General features: G+C 37.2%; 1 protein-coding gene across 1 annotated transcript in view; it reads left to right on the top strand.

Moving 5' to 3' along the window:
- Positions 1–15,854, top strand: part of ARHGAP15 (Rho GTPase activating protein 15) — a 700,001-nt gene that overhangs the window by 483,700 nt on the left and 200,447 nt on the right. The gene's annotated exons all lie outside the window — the stretch shown is intronic.

Raw genomic sequence — 15,854 nt, 5'->3', positions numbered from 1 at the left:
TTACCCAGCAGTTGTACTCCTTAGTATTTACCCAAATGAGTTCATTTCTTATGTTCATACACAAAAAAACTGCACAAAATATCTTCATTAATTTTATTCATAATTGGTAAAATTTTAAGGCATCCAAGATTTCCTTCAATAGGTGACTAGATAAACAAACCATAAAACATCCCTATAATGGAATATTATTTACTGACAAAAAGAAATGAGCTATCAAGTCATGAAAAGGCTTGGAGAAAACTTAACTGCATATTGCTAGGTGAAGGAAGCCAGTCTGAAAATGCTATATACTATATCATCTCAGCTATATGACATTTTGGAAAAGGCAAAACTATTGAGATTGTAAAAGATCAGTGATAGTAAAGGATTTGAGGGGAGAGAGAGAAGAATGAGTGAGCATGGGGGATTTTTAGGGCCATGAAACTATTCTGTTTGATACTGTATAGGTGGAGACATGTCATTATACATTTATCAAAATCTAAATAATATATAACCCTGAGTGAACCTTAATGAAAACTATGGACTTTAATTAATAATAACTTATAAATATTGGCTCATCAGTTGTAACAAATGTACTACATTAATGCAAGATCTTACTAATAAGGGAAATGGTGGGGGAGTGGACAAATGTAAGGGGGGTATATTGGAAACTATATTTTCTATTAAGCTTTCCTGTAAACCTAAACTTTCTCTTAAAAAAGATGAGAATTTAAAAAATAATAATTAGGAAGTGTTGAAGAAAATAAAAGATGAAAACATCTTGAGAGGTTATTACAGATAGCTCGTAAGTTTAGAGTTATACATGTGGGATAAAAACGAGACACTCTCTCCTTGTGTCCTTGGCATCTATTTAATTCTCCTATGCTCTGTTTTTTTATCTGTAAAAACAGGAAGGAGGTGCTTTGGAAATACTTATGAGAATGAAATGAGATAAGATGTGGTATTCCCTTAGTAACATAACAGACTCATGGTAGTTGTTCAGTACATCTAAGTTTCCCTTTCACTTAAAAAGTCAACAGTGTTTAATTGCCTTCAGGAGAATTTATACAGTCTTCATAATCTGGCTTCCCACCTACTTCTAGCCAGATGCAGGCCCTCAGAATTTCTTTCACAATACATTCATAACTGTACTTCCTTATTTACATGCTGTTGTATTTCTTAATGCTTTTGCATACACTCTTTCATCTACTTTCAATATCCTCCTATCTTTTCCTTCCTATCCCACATACAAAAACTTCCTGTCTCATTAGATTTATCCTTATTCTTCAAGGCTCAGATTATAAATCATTTTCTCCAGGGAGCTTGCAACATTCCTTCAGTCAGATTCCTTCTCTGGGTGCCCATTATGCTGGGTAGTTAAATTTGCATTCGTACAAGCATATCTAACTTCTAAAATTCCATCTATTATAAGACCCAGATATTTAATGCCATTCTTTTAAAGAGAATTTTATCAAATATATTCAGTGATTATATTTCAGAAGCATTACAATTTGAAAGTCTTGGAATAAGAAAAAAGAGCATACTGTTTGAAATATCTGTCTCCTCCCTGAATCTCTATACACCTAAAAAGGTAGGATTTAAATAAGTCTTGTATCTACCCTCATTAACCAGTAGCTCTTGGAGTCTCCATGCAGGGAGCTTTTAATATCTGTTGTATATTGTCTGTGTGTGTGTGTTGCAAATAGGAGAAGTATTAATACTAAGAAGCATTAACCTCCCCAGCAGTTCAGCTTGGGTTGAAGCATGCTTTTAAGTGTTAACTACAATGCTTTTGGCCAGTGGCCACGTGCTTCTTATTTCTGAGCATCTCTGTAACTTCCCGTGTGAGTCAGCTGGTAAAGATTCTGTCTGCAGTGTGGGAGGCCTGGGTTCTATCCCTGGGTTGGGAAGATTACCTGAAGAAGGGAAAGGCTACCCACTCCAGTATTCTGGCCTGGATAATTCCATGTACTGTATAGTCCATGGGGTCACAAAGAATTGTACACGACTGAGCTACTTTCACTTACACTGTAACTAAGAATCTGTTTGCTCACTAATATGTACTTTTGTCTTTCAGAATTACTGTCCTTCATGGGCAGAAGGCAGAACTGAACATTACCTTATGTATTCGTATTGGTCCCATTGGCCTGAACCAGAGTACCCCCTCTGTGGATAAAAATTGGATAAAATAGCCCCAGCTTTTTATAACCATTCTTGTTTATAACCAGCTAAAATCATTCTTGTAATATATTTCATACAAAAACCATATCCTGATTGGGATTCTAGACAGCTGGGCAACACATTTCTTCTACAAAGAAGAAATCTCAAAACAGAAGCCATGCTAGAAACAAACACTAGTTGCATTTCCTGCCTTTAAAAAAATTATGCTCAGCAGTTTGAAAAGACAAAAAAAAATCTGCAATGAAAATATGAAATCTGTCCATCTCATCTTTTGAAAAACTTCAGCATCCTCTGGGCCTGTGTAACTGCTCATGTTTCCATGAAAGCTGACAATGTAAAGCTGGACAGAGGCCTGAGTTGGTATCTGGTAGCACAGAATTGTCAGTAAACTGTCTCCCTGGTTTATAGCACTGTCAGAATGCAATACACTCAGCACAAATTATGCTGTATTAGAACCTTTGATACTAATGATTTTGTCCAAGCTATGTTGTGTTCTTTTTTTTTTTTTTTTGATTAGATGATAAAAGATAGCCACCAGGGAAGCCCAAAAGATATGCCAGTCTCCCTCAAATTTTACTAATCAGATTATCTTGTGAATGAAATTACAGGAATGGAGCTGTAACATTTGTTCTAACACCATACCTTCCCCTTCTACATGCTGGTTGCTGACAACAGAGCTGACATAGGAGAGAATCAGTGCTGGATACAAAGAGACTGAATGTGTACATCATTGTGATTTCCTCTCTGTGTGTCTATGTATGTGAGTGAATATGTGTGTGTGTGTTTGCACGCATGTGCAAGGCAATAAAGTGGCAGTCCAGTGATAATTCCTTGAAAAGCAAAACGGGATATGTGAATGCAATGCATTCTTTTTTGTATTCTAAGATAGAGCATAGCTGGTTTTGGCATACCCTCTCTGTATTAACACCTTTTATCTCCTCCATGTTCACATTCCACAATGTTTCCTTTTCAGAAGGTTCTAAATGTATATTTTTTAAATGAATAAGCCCTACCCACCATTAGACTAGACAAATGAAAACTGATTTTGGTGATTTTCAAGAACAGTTTAATTGCAATTTATGTATTTCACTAACTTTCTTGAATGCTATAATCATCAGCAATTCTAAATACACCAGTTGAATGGTTCAATTTGTTTTGGTTTTTTGTTTGATTCACTAAATCAGTAGGAATTGGATACCCTTATTATACTTCCAGATCAGATGGCATACAAGTTAAATTCAAAGTGATCACTTTTGAAAAGCATTTCCTAATTGTAACTGGTAATGATGAGGATAATAATAATTATTATTATAAAAGTAGCTAACATATTTTCATAATTTATTATGTGCCAGGCACTCTACCAAGTGTTTTACTTATTTAATTTAGTCCTACCATTCCATAGAATGTGGGTTATTACTGTTTCCATTTTGAAGGTGAGGAAACTGAGACCCAGAAATGTTAAATAATGTCCTAAGGTCATAAAACAAGTGAGTGAGAGGGCTCGGACTAGATCCCACAGCTCTGTGTCTCAGAGCCAGTGCCAAAAACCACTGCTGGGTTTGACTTTGCCCATTCATTGATTCTTTATTACCTCCTTACAAAAGTGAAGATCAGTCTCTTCATGTTTTATCCACTTCTTAGTGGCTTTCTATTTTCTGGTGTTTGTAAGTGACAAGTACTGTCATAGGAGTTTGACTGAAACTTTTCAAGAAAGAGAAATGCCTGGGAAAATGCCAAATGCTACAGTTAGGAAGAAGTCTGACGCCTGATGCTACCATTCCCAGTAGAGCTTCATGTATCTATGTTTGGAACAAGAAACTATCACAGATTCTGTTGCGACCCTCACAAAGAGTCATGAAAGACTCTAGATTCACTGGCTATTGATGCATTAGTGAGCCGTGCTCTTCCGTTTGTTATATTTGGTGACAACTTTCAGTGACATTTTGCTGATGCTTCTCCTCCATTCTACAAGGGCAGCCCCTTGTAGAAACTAGTCTATGATCAAATAAACTAGTCTGTGATCTTAGATGTCAACTTATCATCAGCCAGTGACACTGCGTTGATTCTTTAGAATGATCTGTGATGCGACTTGTGTGGGGGTCCTTTTACAAAGGACAGACTTTAGTACTGAGGATGCTGCATCACTGTCTTGAGAACTTCTGAAAGTGGGTCTTAAAAATCCCACCAATCTGAACACCCCCTCCTTTGACACCAGAATTCTGGTTTGAGCTGCCCATCGGGCTTATTGGTCAAACTCTAAATTCAGTTCAGACTCCCTTTTATATTACTTAGATGCTCTCTTTCACTCTTTAAAAAAAAAGGACAAGGAAGACTGGCATTCTTTTTGGAAAATACTAACTGCAAAACTTCCTGAGCCTGTGAGACAATAGAGGACTGTGAGGCACAGAGAGAAGAACTGATTGAGCGTTTTCCAAACTGGTGTTTCTTGGTACACATAACAAATCTTCCCTCTAAGCATTTCTCTGAACTGGAAGAAGTTACTTCTTACCAGAATTTTAGACATGCTTTCCATATATAGAAAAATAATTTAAAGGAACATTCTCAGGGACACCCTCCTTCACTTTTTCACACCCAGAGGAACAAAATATATAAATGCCATAAATCTCCATGGCCAAGAATCTTAATTGGGTATGTGGGTGTGTGTACGTGTGTGTGTGCATACGATTGTATGTGTGTTATTTTAAAATGGAAGAAGATTTTTTCCCATTAATTTACAGTCTTATACTTTGCATATCTTTATTCACCCAGACCTTACTGGCATAATAATCCAAATTAAATATTGGCTTAAAGAGATGAACTTGCTTATTTTGATCATGCTAAGAATAAGCTCCATTGAAAATAAACTATTAGAGGAACAATTTTGTGTTGCCAGCTATATCTAAACTACTTTTATATAGATTTGTACCACAAAGCAAAAGAAAGCAAAGCATTAACTTTAGTAGCTATCCTGGTGCTTTTCATATTATTTGCAGCATCAAAAATTGAATAAGAGAAGAGGAAAGCGAGAAAGAATGTGAACAATTGGCAGTTTCACCATGAAATAAGCAATTGGATGAAACAGGAAAAGATCTGGAAAAGGATTTCAAAACTTCTAGTTCTGTTCTCATAAAATAGCCCTTGTATCAAGTCCATTCATTTTTCTATTAAGAGAGTTTATATTGCCCTCTTATTATTTTTAAAACGAGGTATTTCCTTAAGCCCACTCCCCTCTCATCACCAACCACAGCAACAACAAAACAAACTGTGTTATTTGCTTTATCCATTCCACAGGGCGGTTTTTTGGTAAGTTGAATCATTGATATTGCACCTTTCTGGCTTCCATGTGACAAGATTATCTTTTAACAATGATTTATTTTTCCCATTAAAGCTGAAAAGATCACTTGATCATAAAGGGCCAGACTCTAACATCATTCAGGGCTTTGGAAACTTTCTCAGACCTCATTTTTCAGCTACATTGAGTCAGAGGGCTCAAAGACTATTGATGCCAAAGCTTGTATTGCTTCCTAGCTGCTTAAGAAAATGTATTTGTTATTAGTAAGTAATGCTAAACACAGAGGTTGAAACAATAAGATCTTCACATGCACATATATTTATAAAGTTTTTAGTTTCATGTAATATTCGAATAATAACTTTCAAATATGTTTAGTGTTTAAAGTAAACAAATTCTACCTACTTATTTTTAAACAAATCACACCATTCATTTATTGTGAACTATATTTTATAATTCATTATATACCAAGCAATAAGGAACTGACTTAACTCTGTGGTGAAACAATCAAAGACAGAGATCATCTAGTCAGGAAAGAGCACTGGGTCAGCATCGATGAAACTGCCTCCTTATCTTCATTCCAAGCTATTTGTTAGTCTAATAAAAACTACGTTAACCCCTTCGAATCACAGACTCTTCATTTCCAAAATGGGAATAATAATGAAAATGTAAGGACTTTAAAAACTCTGAATCAAGCAATGATAATCAGTATTAGATTTAATTAAGATGACAAGTGGTTACTTGAAATCAAATCAATATTACTTAATTGTCTTAATAATAACATGATACTAAATATTAATAATCAAATATGGCTTTTGGCTTCCACATGATTGAGTTTTCTCTGATGATAATAATATTATTTTTCTTTAGAGACTATCCAGTGATTTGTCTCATACCTAGCCAAATTCATAGGAAGTCTGGATTAGCTTTATCTTATCCAAAGGCTTTTGGGAAATTCCAGATTCCAAAAGAATATCCTCATGTTCATTAGAGAGGAGGAGTAAATTCTACTGAAATTTTCAGATCTACTTTAGTTGTGCTTTTTCCACTGGGTCAAAAAATTGAGTCCAGAAATTAGACCGGTCAGAGGTGTGCAACTACCAATCTTCAAGCAAACCTCTATGGATATTTATAAAAATCCATCATCATCATTTATCATTATTATTAGAATTAATGCATAGTCATTAAAAATTAGTAGAAAAAAACATTGAACTTACTTCTATTCTAAACAAAGTCTAAAGCATTGGTTCCCAGCCCTGACTATGTTTCAAAATTGTATTGGTTATCTACTGCTGGGTAACAATGTTACCAGCAACTTAGCTGCTTAAGCAACACACATTTATAATTTCCCAGTTTTTGTGGGTCAGAGGTAGACTAGCTGAATTCTGCATAAGACTGCAGTCAAGGTGTCAGCCAGGCATGGACCCTGATCTGGAAGCTCAAGTGGGGAGAGGTCTACTTCCAAGCTCCCATGGTTGTTGGCAGGATTTAGTTCCTTATAGGTTGTTGAGCTTAAGGCCTCAACAGTACTGGCTGTTGGTCAAAGGCCTTGTGGACCTCCCCATATATTCATATACCATCTCACAACGTGGCAGCTTTCTTCATCAGAGCAGTTAGGGACAGAGACCAGTGGCTGAAGCAAAGTTATACTCTTTTGTAAGATATCAAAAAGGTTATAACTCAACACCTTTGGTGCATGCTGTTGGTTAGAAGCAAGTTGTGGTTCCTATCCATACCTTAGAGGAGGGGATTACAGAAGGCATGAACACAAGGAGGAAGAGATAATCAGGGATCATTGTAAAGTCTGTCTGCCACAAGAATCAAGTAGTGGGACCTTTTATGTTTTTTTATTTTATTTATTTTTTACAGATCATGGCCACTGTTTATTTATTTTTAAAAATAGTGTATAGTTGCTTTACAATGTTGTGTTTCTGCTGTCCAACAAAGTGAATCAGCTATATGTGTGTATATATATATATATATCTCCCTTCCTTCTTGAGCCTCCCTCCCTCCCACCTACCATCCCACTCTGCTAGGTCATCACAGAGCACGAGGCCCTCCCTGTCTTATAGAGCAACTTCCCACTAGCTATCCATTTTACACATGGTAATGAATATATTTCAATGCTGCTCTCCAAATTCGTCCCCCATTCTCCTTCCCCCGCTGTGTCCACAAGTCCATTTTCTATGTCTGTATCTCTATTCCTGCCCTGCATATTTGATTTTTGAAGTTCAGTCATAAAAACTCTGATGCAAAAGGCTGAGGTTAGAGCTATGAATATTCATTTTCAAAGAAAAATTTTCCAGCTGAGTCAAGTGCATAGCCAGGTCTGGGAACCCCTGTGCAATGTCCACCTAGTTTTATTCTGGATATTTAGAGAAAACATGACCTACAAACCATAAGACATGTGAGATGTATTTTCAAGAGAAGTAGAAATAGACTGTGAACCCTTTTTTGTTAAGCAATTTCTAATGATAAATGGTTTCTCTTTGACTATTGATTGATATAATAATGTTAACTAACTTTTATGAAGTCCGAGTCATGATTTAGAATGTAACTAAGAAATGAATGTCATGAATATAACATGTATATTATTCATATGATTAAAATTGCTGGCATTTTTCATAACTGCAATCCTTTTCCAATATTGTAGTTTCTGGAATAAATGAAAAGGAAAATTGTTGTGTCTAAGGATTTGCTAACAAAACTAAAGGGTAAATAATATTTTAAAATGTAACATAATAATACTAACGCTGATGATAGCTAGTGCTTATTGAGAATCTACTACATGGCAGGTATGCAAAGCTAGAATTATCTCTAATCCATAGAGAATTTTGCTAGGTAGATAAACTTTATTATCCACATTATGCATACATGAAAATCATGGTTCAGAAAGACTGAGTAGCTTTTCTAAGGCCACAAGGGTCATATGTTTTAAAGCCAGACAATGAACCCACTTTAAACTTACTCCAAAGAATATGTCACTGGTTGCTGGATTCAATTTACTGTAGGGGAGGGAAGAGAGAGACATTTTCTTCTTTTTAACATCAAAGAACCAAAAACCACTTCTTATTATGCTACTATACTTTCTTGATGTCCAGTCTGTGGGACTCTTATAAAAGGAAACCTCATTTTCAAGTGTTCTTTCAATAAATAACCCCTAACTGCCTGTGACTTCATGGAGGGTAGTAAGTTTGATTCATTTTTGTATCCCCAGTACAACAACGTGCACAATACTCTTTATGGGTTAAATAAAGATTTGGTGCAAAACACAAGAATGATGAACTTCTGATAAACTCCTACCAAATGGTATCATAGGTACATTGTGTTAGGTTCTACTTCTTAGGTGTCTCAGTGAAGAACACTCAAGCGATATTTTGCATTTATTTTCTCCCAGACTCCTATAAATTAACACTTAATTTAGATTGGATAAAAAAATCATGGGACACAAATAAAGAGTGAAAAAATCCCAAATTCCCATTCTCTGCCTCAGTGAGAAAAAGCTTGAGGAGAGATGATTTACTGCATGTCATTGGCTACTGGGCAAGCCAGGCATGCTATAGGAAATAGTGGTTCTACTTTGCTTGCCATCTTGGCTCTCCAGAATGTTGGAAATGACAAAGTAGAGAGAAAATCAGAATTGACTAACTAGGGATGAAATTAATTGTATTACTCTTGTTAAGTCCATGCACTGAATTTTGAATTCTGAAAGTATGCTTTGGTTTTTGTTTTCACACAGGAAAGTCCCTGTTGCCGATAATTTTGGCTTCAGTGACTCACATATGGCACCTCTTTTTCAAGGCACTCCATGTAGTTGAAAAGCATTTCCTAACAAAAGTATGCTATATGGGAAAAAAAAAAAGTATTCTCATTACTTCAAAGTTTCTTCTAGAAAGAAAACGTAACAAGTATAGAGGCAGGGAGGAACTTTTTCAGGTCCCCATGAACTCCCTGAAGAGAAACATCCAAAGTTTACAAAGTTAGGGATGAAGCAATGATCAGATGAAAATCTGAGTGACTTAGAGTCATGTGGACTTCAAAATCATCCTCCTGATATGCCCTCACATTCATGGCCTACTGGAGATGGAGTGGTAGGTATGCCTGTCCACTTGCCTCTTCTCTGAGGTTCCTGAGACATCAGAATTGATACGGAAGTGAGAAGTGAGCTTCATAAAATAAGATTTTGGCTTTTACATCATTTGTTCATTGACAGACACTCAAAACCTTCTTACTATGTGCCAGGCAACAAGGAGGATGCTGGAAATACAGCAACGAATACAGCAAAAGACATTCTCATTGACATGGAGCCTATATTTCCATGGATATTTGAATCTAATAGCCAAGAAACCTGTTGGTCTATTCAATGTAAATTAATAAGGAACTCCTAGAATCTGCAGGCCCCACAGATTCTTTTTCCTTCCTATCTCTCTGATCTTACTGTGTCCCTGTCTCTCATCTTACTATTCTCCAACCACCCTGGCTTCCTTCCTTCCTTCCTCAGACACATGAAGCTCATTTCCTTCCCAAGGCTCTGGATTCTGCTCCTGTGTACCTGAAATGTGCTTCCTCCAGTCCCTACCGGACTCACTCTTCTCACATTCAAATCATCTTTTCAGCAAGACCTTCCATTACTAACACGTCTGAAACATGCCTGCACTGTATTCACCCATACACTCTTCAGCCCAATGTTTTGTTTTCTTCACCACACATACTGCCTGAAATTGCCTTGCTTCTTTATTTGCTGCTTCAGTTACTGCCCTCCCCCTCTACACTGTAACCTCTATGCAAGCAAGATTTGCCTGGTTTGCTCTCCTAAGTAACCCTCCAGTTCTCACTATACTTAGAACATAATAGCCTTCAAGTAGGTTTTTGCTGAATGTGAATTAATTCCTTAAGTGAATTAATGAATAATGTTGGACCACCAGTGATGGTTAGGCCTGAATAGACTACCAGGCTTCTTAGGGCCAAAGTGTTATATAACCCCAAGCAAAAAAAAAATCTTCAGAGTTTGAAAGTTTATGTCCAGTCGACCCGATAAACCACCAACTTCTCTCTACCTCTTACCTCCACATGAGGTCATAATCTGATTGTCCAACATGGACCAGATAATAAAGACTTGGCAAAATGAAGAGGCAGCTGTTAAGATGGAAGACCAGAGCAAGCACTAACATCCTGGCCCAATAGGCCAAGAAAAACTGCCTAAACAATGGGCAACTCTCAACCCAGGTGGTAAGACCACAATTAGAACTGTCGTCTACTTATGTGAATGTCCACAGTGTGATTCCTCTCAGTGATACTGTTCATTGCCAAGGCTCTGCCAGCCCCCTGCCAGGCTGCCAAAAGCCACCTCTCAAATTTCAAGGCTGAAACTGCAAGGGGCTTTCCTGGTCTTGCAATGCCCCACCCCCAAAAGTATTATAAATTTAAAAGTATATAAGAATCAAGAAGTGAGGAAAATTAGTTTAAAGAATAGAATAAGACTTTAATTTGCCTAAGGATGACTTGAAATGGAGATTTATTTATTCAAAAATATTTACTGAAAAACCTTCTATGAGTCAGGGTCTCTTCTAAGTACTGAGAAGAGCCCAAAGGAGTCAAGATCTGGGGAAGTATTCATTTTGATGTCAAGTGATAGATAATAATCAAATATACAAGGTGCTTACTAGCTAAGCCAAGAGTCAAGATAGTGACATGATAGAGAATAACTGAAGGGATGAGGAAGATGGTCCTCATTTTCGATGATCTGTGAAGATCTCTTTGAGGAGGTGCCATCTGAGTAGATACTTGCCCTGATAGGAAAGACACAAAGATGTGGAGGGAGAAATGACCAGGCGGAGGAAAACTGGCCCCAGAGAATCAGGGTTTGTATGACCTCAGGACATGGAAGTCAGAAAGATGGGCAAAGCCACCCATGGAAACACTTGCAAATCAAGATAAGACGTTTTGCCTTTCATTCTAAAAATACATGTATACCTGTGGCGGATTCATTTTGATGTTTGGCAAAACTAATACAATTATGTAAAGTTTAAAAATAAAATAAAATTTAAAAAAAAATAAAAGAGAAAAAAATAAATTTTAAAAAATTTAAAAAATAAATAAATAAAATAAAAAGCCTCTTGATGAAAGTGAAAGAGGAGACTGAAAATAAATAAATAAATTCAATAGACAGTCAAGGGGTGGAGGGGGGTGGCAGATAATCACAGAATGATCTGATATTATTTATTTATTTTTTAATCATTCTGACTGCTATGAGAAGAATAGACTGTAGAGGACAAGGGTAGAAACTGGGGAACAGTTAGGAGGTAATTGCAGTAGGTCAGTCAAGATATAATGGTCAATGATTTACATGAGGTAATCTCCACATTCTAATTTGTCTTATTTTCCATGTGTCTTTTGAACCATTTCTTTTAAGCCATTAGGTACAATAAGAACACTGAGGTCTAGGAGTTAGATAACTTTTACGGGTTTCTGGATCACCTCTTACTAGCTGTGTTTTCTTGCTCAAGTCACTTAGCCTTCCTAGGCCAGTTTTCTTGACTTTAAGCAAGACCATCTGTTCTCTAGAGATGAGTTAATCACATGAAATGATGAATCAGTTATAGTGGAAAATGTTACATTATGCTTCATTTTATTGGGTTTCACTTTATTATTCATAGACACTGCCTTTTATACAAATTAAAGGTTTGTGGCAACCCTGTACCAAGTTTATCCATGCCATTTTCCCAACAGCAATTGCTCACTTTGTGTCTCTGTGTTACATTTTGGTAATCTTCACAATATTTCAAACTTACTATTATAATGATTGGTATGGTGATCTGTGGAGAAGGCAATGGCACCCCACTCCAGTACTCTTGCCTGGAAAATCCCATGGGCGGAGGAGCCTGGTCGGCTGCAGTCCATGGGGTCTCGAAGAGTCGGACACGACTGAGCTGGACACGACTGAGCGACTTGACTTTCACTTTTCACTTTCATGCATTGGAGAAGGAAATGGCAGCCTACTCCAGTGTTCTTGCCTGGAGAATCCCAGGGATGGGGGAGCCTGGTTGGCTGCCATCTATGGGGTCGCACAGAGTCAGACATGACTGAAGCGACTTAGCAGCAGCAGCAGCAGCATGGTGATCTGTGATCAGTTCTCTCTGAAGTCACTGTTGTAATTGTTTTGGTGCACTGTGAATGGCGCCCATGTAAAACAGTGAACTTAATCCGCAAATGTTGTGTTTGTTCTGACTGCTCCACCAACCAACCATTCCCTTGTCTCTCTCCTTCTCTGAGGGTCTCCTAGTCCCTAACACACAACAATATGGAAAGCAGGCCAATTATGAACCCTATAGTGGCCTTTAAGTGTTCAAATAAAGAGAAGAGTCATGTGTCTCTCACTTTAAATCAAGAACTGGAAATGATTAAGCTTAGTGAGAAAGGCATGTCAAAACCTGTGACAAGCAGAGAGTTAGGCCTCTTGCATCAGTAGCCAAGTTGTGAATGCAAACAGAAGTTTAAAAAAAAAAAAAATTAAAGTGCAACTCTGAAAGGCTGAAAGTGAAAGTCACTCAGAGGTGTCCAACTCTTTGCAACCCCATGGACTATACAGGAATTCTCTAGGCCAGAATACTGGAGTGGGTAGCCCATCCCTTCTCCACTGGAGCTTCCCAACCCAGGCATTGAACCCAGGTCTCCTGCATTGCAGGAGGATTCTTTACCAGCTGAGCCACCAGGGAAACTAGTAATTCACAAATGATAAGAAAGTGAGTCTTATTGCTTATATGGAGAAAGTTTTAGTGGTCTGGATAGAAGATCAAACCAGCCATAATAGTCCCTTAAGACAAAGCCTAAACCAGAGCGGTGTCCTAACTCTTTTCAAGTTTATAAAGACTTACAAATAAGGAAGCTGCAGAAGATAAATCTTAAATCAGCAGAGGTTGGCTTAGGAGATTTAATGAAAGAAGCTGTCTCCATAACATGAAAGCACAAGATGAAGCAGCCAATGCTGGTATAGAAGTTGTAGCAAGTTTTCCAGAAGATCTAGCTAAGATAATTAATGAAGCTGCTACACTGAACAATGGATTTTCAATGCAGATGAAACAGCCTTCTATTGGAAGAAGATTCCATCTAGGACTTTCATAGAGAAGTCAATGCCTGGCTTCAAAACTTCAAAAGACAGTCTGACTCTCTTATAAGAAGCTAATGATCTGGTGACTTTAAATTGAAGCCAAAGCTCATTTACCATTCTGAAAATCCTAGGGCCCTTAAGAACTATGCTGTATCTATTCTGCCTGTGCTCTGTAAATGGAACAACAAAGCCTGGGTGACGGCACATCTGTTGACAACATGGTTTACTGATTTCTTAAGCCCACTGTTGAGACCTACTGCTCAGGAAAAAAAAAAGATTTCCTTCAAAATATTGTTACTCATTCACAATGCACCTGGTCACCCAGGAGCTCTGATGGAGATGGACAATGAGCTTAATGTTTTCATGCCTGCTGACAGCACACATTCTGCAGCCCTTGGAGCAAGGAGTAATTTTTACTGTCAAGCCTTATAATTTCAGAAATATATCTCATAAAGTTATATAGCTGCCATAGATAGTGATTCATCTGATGGAATTACACCAAGTAAATTGAAAACCTTCTGGAAAGGATTCACTATTCTAGATGCCACTAAAAACATTAGTGATTCATGGGAAGAACTGGAAATATCAACATCAGTAGAAGTTTGGGAGAAGTCGATTCCAACCCTCATGAATGACTTTGAGGGGCTCAAGACTTCAGTGGAGGAAGTGACTGAAGATGCAGTGGAAAGAGAAAGAGAACCGGAAGTGGAGCCTAAGATGTGACTGAATTGCTACAATCTCATGATAAAACTTGAATGAATGAAGAGTTGCTTTTTATTGTTGAGCATAGAATTTGGTTTCTTGAGGTGGAATTTACTCCTGGTGAGCAGGCTGTGAGGATTGTTGCAATAGCAGAAATGATTTAGATTATTACATAAATTTAAATGATAAAGCAGAGGCAGGGTTTGAGAGGATTGACTCTAATTTTGAAAGATGTTCTACTCTGGGTAAAATGCTATCTAATAGCACTGCACTGCAAACTACAGACAACTTGTTTGTAAAGGAAGAGTCTATCAACATGGCAAACTTCATTGTCATATTTTAAGAGATCTTCCCCAGCCAACCCAGCCTTCAACAACCACCACCCTGATCAGTCTGCATCCACCAACATTAAGACCCTCCACCAACAGAAAAATTATGACTCACTGAAACTTCAGCTGAGGGTTAGAATTTTTAGCAATAAAGTATTTATAATTAAAGTATGTACATTATTTTTGTAGACATAATGCTACTGTACACTTAATAGACTACAGTAGAGTATAAATATGACTTTTATATTCACTGGAAGGCCAAAAATTTGTATGTCTCACTTTATTGTGGAATTTGCTTTACTGCTGCGGTCTGGAATCAAACCCATGATATCTTCAGGGTATGCTTGTAGAATCAGAAATTATATCGAAATGCGTCCCTGACAACCATCCTAATGGTGATAGCTATTTTAATACAACGAAGTGTGTGTTTTTTAAAAGGAAAGAACATTTGATAAAAGGCTAATCTCATATCTTCCTTGGATTATTTAAATGTAACTCAGCTTTTTCCCTGAATCACCCCAACCCTCAGGAATTGCTGCTCCTTTTAAATTATATGTTTGCACTTTCAGCTAGTTGATCCACAGAAATCTCATGTTGTGTGTGTTGTCATATATTACTAGCAAGGATTATATGCATATCTTACTTCTCAACACACTGAACACTCCTTAAGAGCAGAGACCATAAGTCTGTCTGTCCTGCTTCACTTTGAAAGCTCTCTTGCAATGGATAGAATCTTAATTAATATATTGATCGGATCCAGAGTTGGGATATTTCCTTCAAAAAGAAAAAGAAGTATTTTACACATGCTAGAGAACACTCTTAAAACGGACTATTTCATTGCATATTGCCAAACTCTGTTCTAGAAACAATGGCAAGAAATGCACAAAATGTCTGACTAGGAACTGGTGACTTTTATTGTCTTTCTTTTTTCTAAAACATGTTCTAACTTCACACAGTTAACACATATTTCTTTTGAAATAACAAAAGAAATACATGCTTTGTTTTAAAAGAGTTGTGTAAATTCACTTTAAGAGAATGGTGCTCACCCTTAGAACTTGCCAAGGGAAGTTGATTCTCTAAAGCATTTTCAGTGCTCTCTCACTATATCTGTATAAAAAAGCTGCTCACTTTATAGATGAATGAAAGTCCCTATGAGTTTAAATGACCTGCTAAAACTTGCATTTGTTTCATTCAAGTGATATTTTGAGAAGGCAGTGTGTCTCATGGTAATCTAGAGACGAAATGGATTTAAAGCCCAGCTAAAGTC

Source organism: Bubalus kerabau, chromosome 3 (genome assembly GCF_029407905.1).
Source record: "Bubalus kerabau isolate K-KA32 ecotype Philippines breed swamp buffalo chromosome 3, PCC_UOA_SB_1v2, whole genome shotgun sequence".
Taxonomy (NCBI): Eukaryota; Metazoa; Chordata; class Mammalia; order Artiodactyla; family Bovidae; genus Bubalus; species Bubalus kerabau.
The sequence above is the reverse complement of the archived record's forward strand: the minus strand, read 5'-3'. Positions and strand labels throughout refer to the sequence as shown.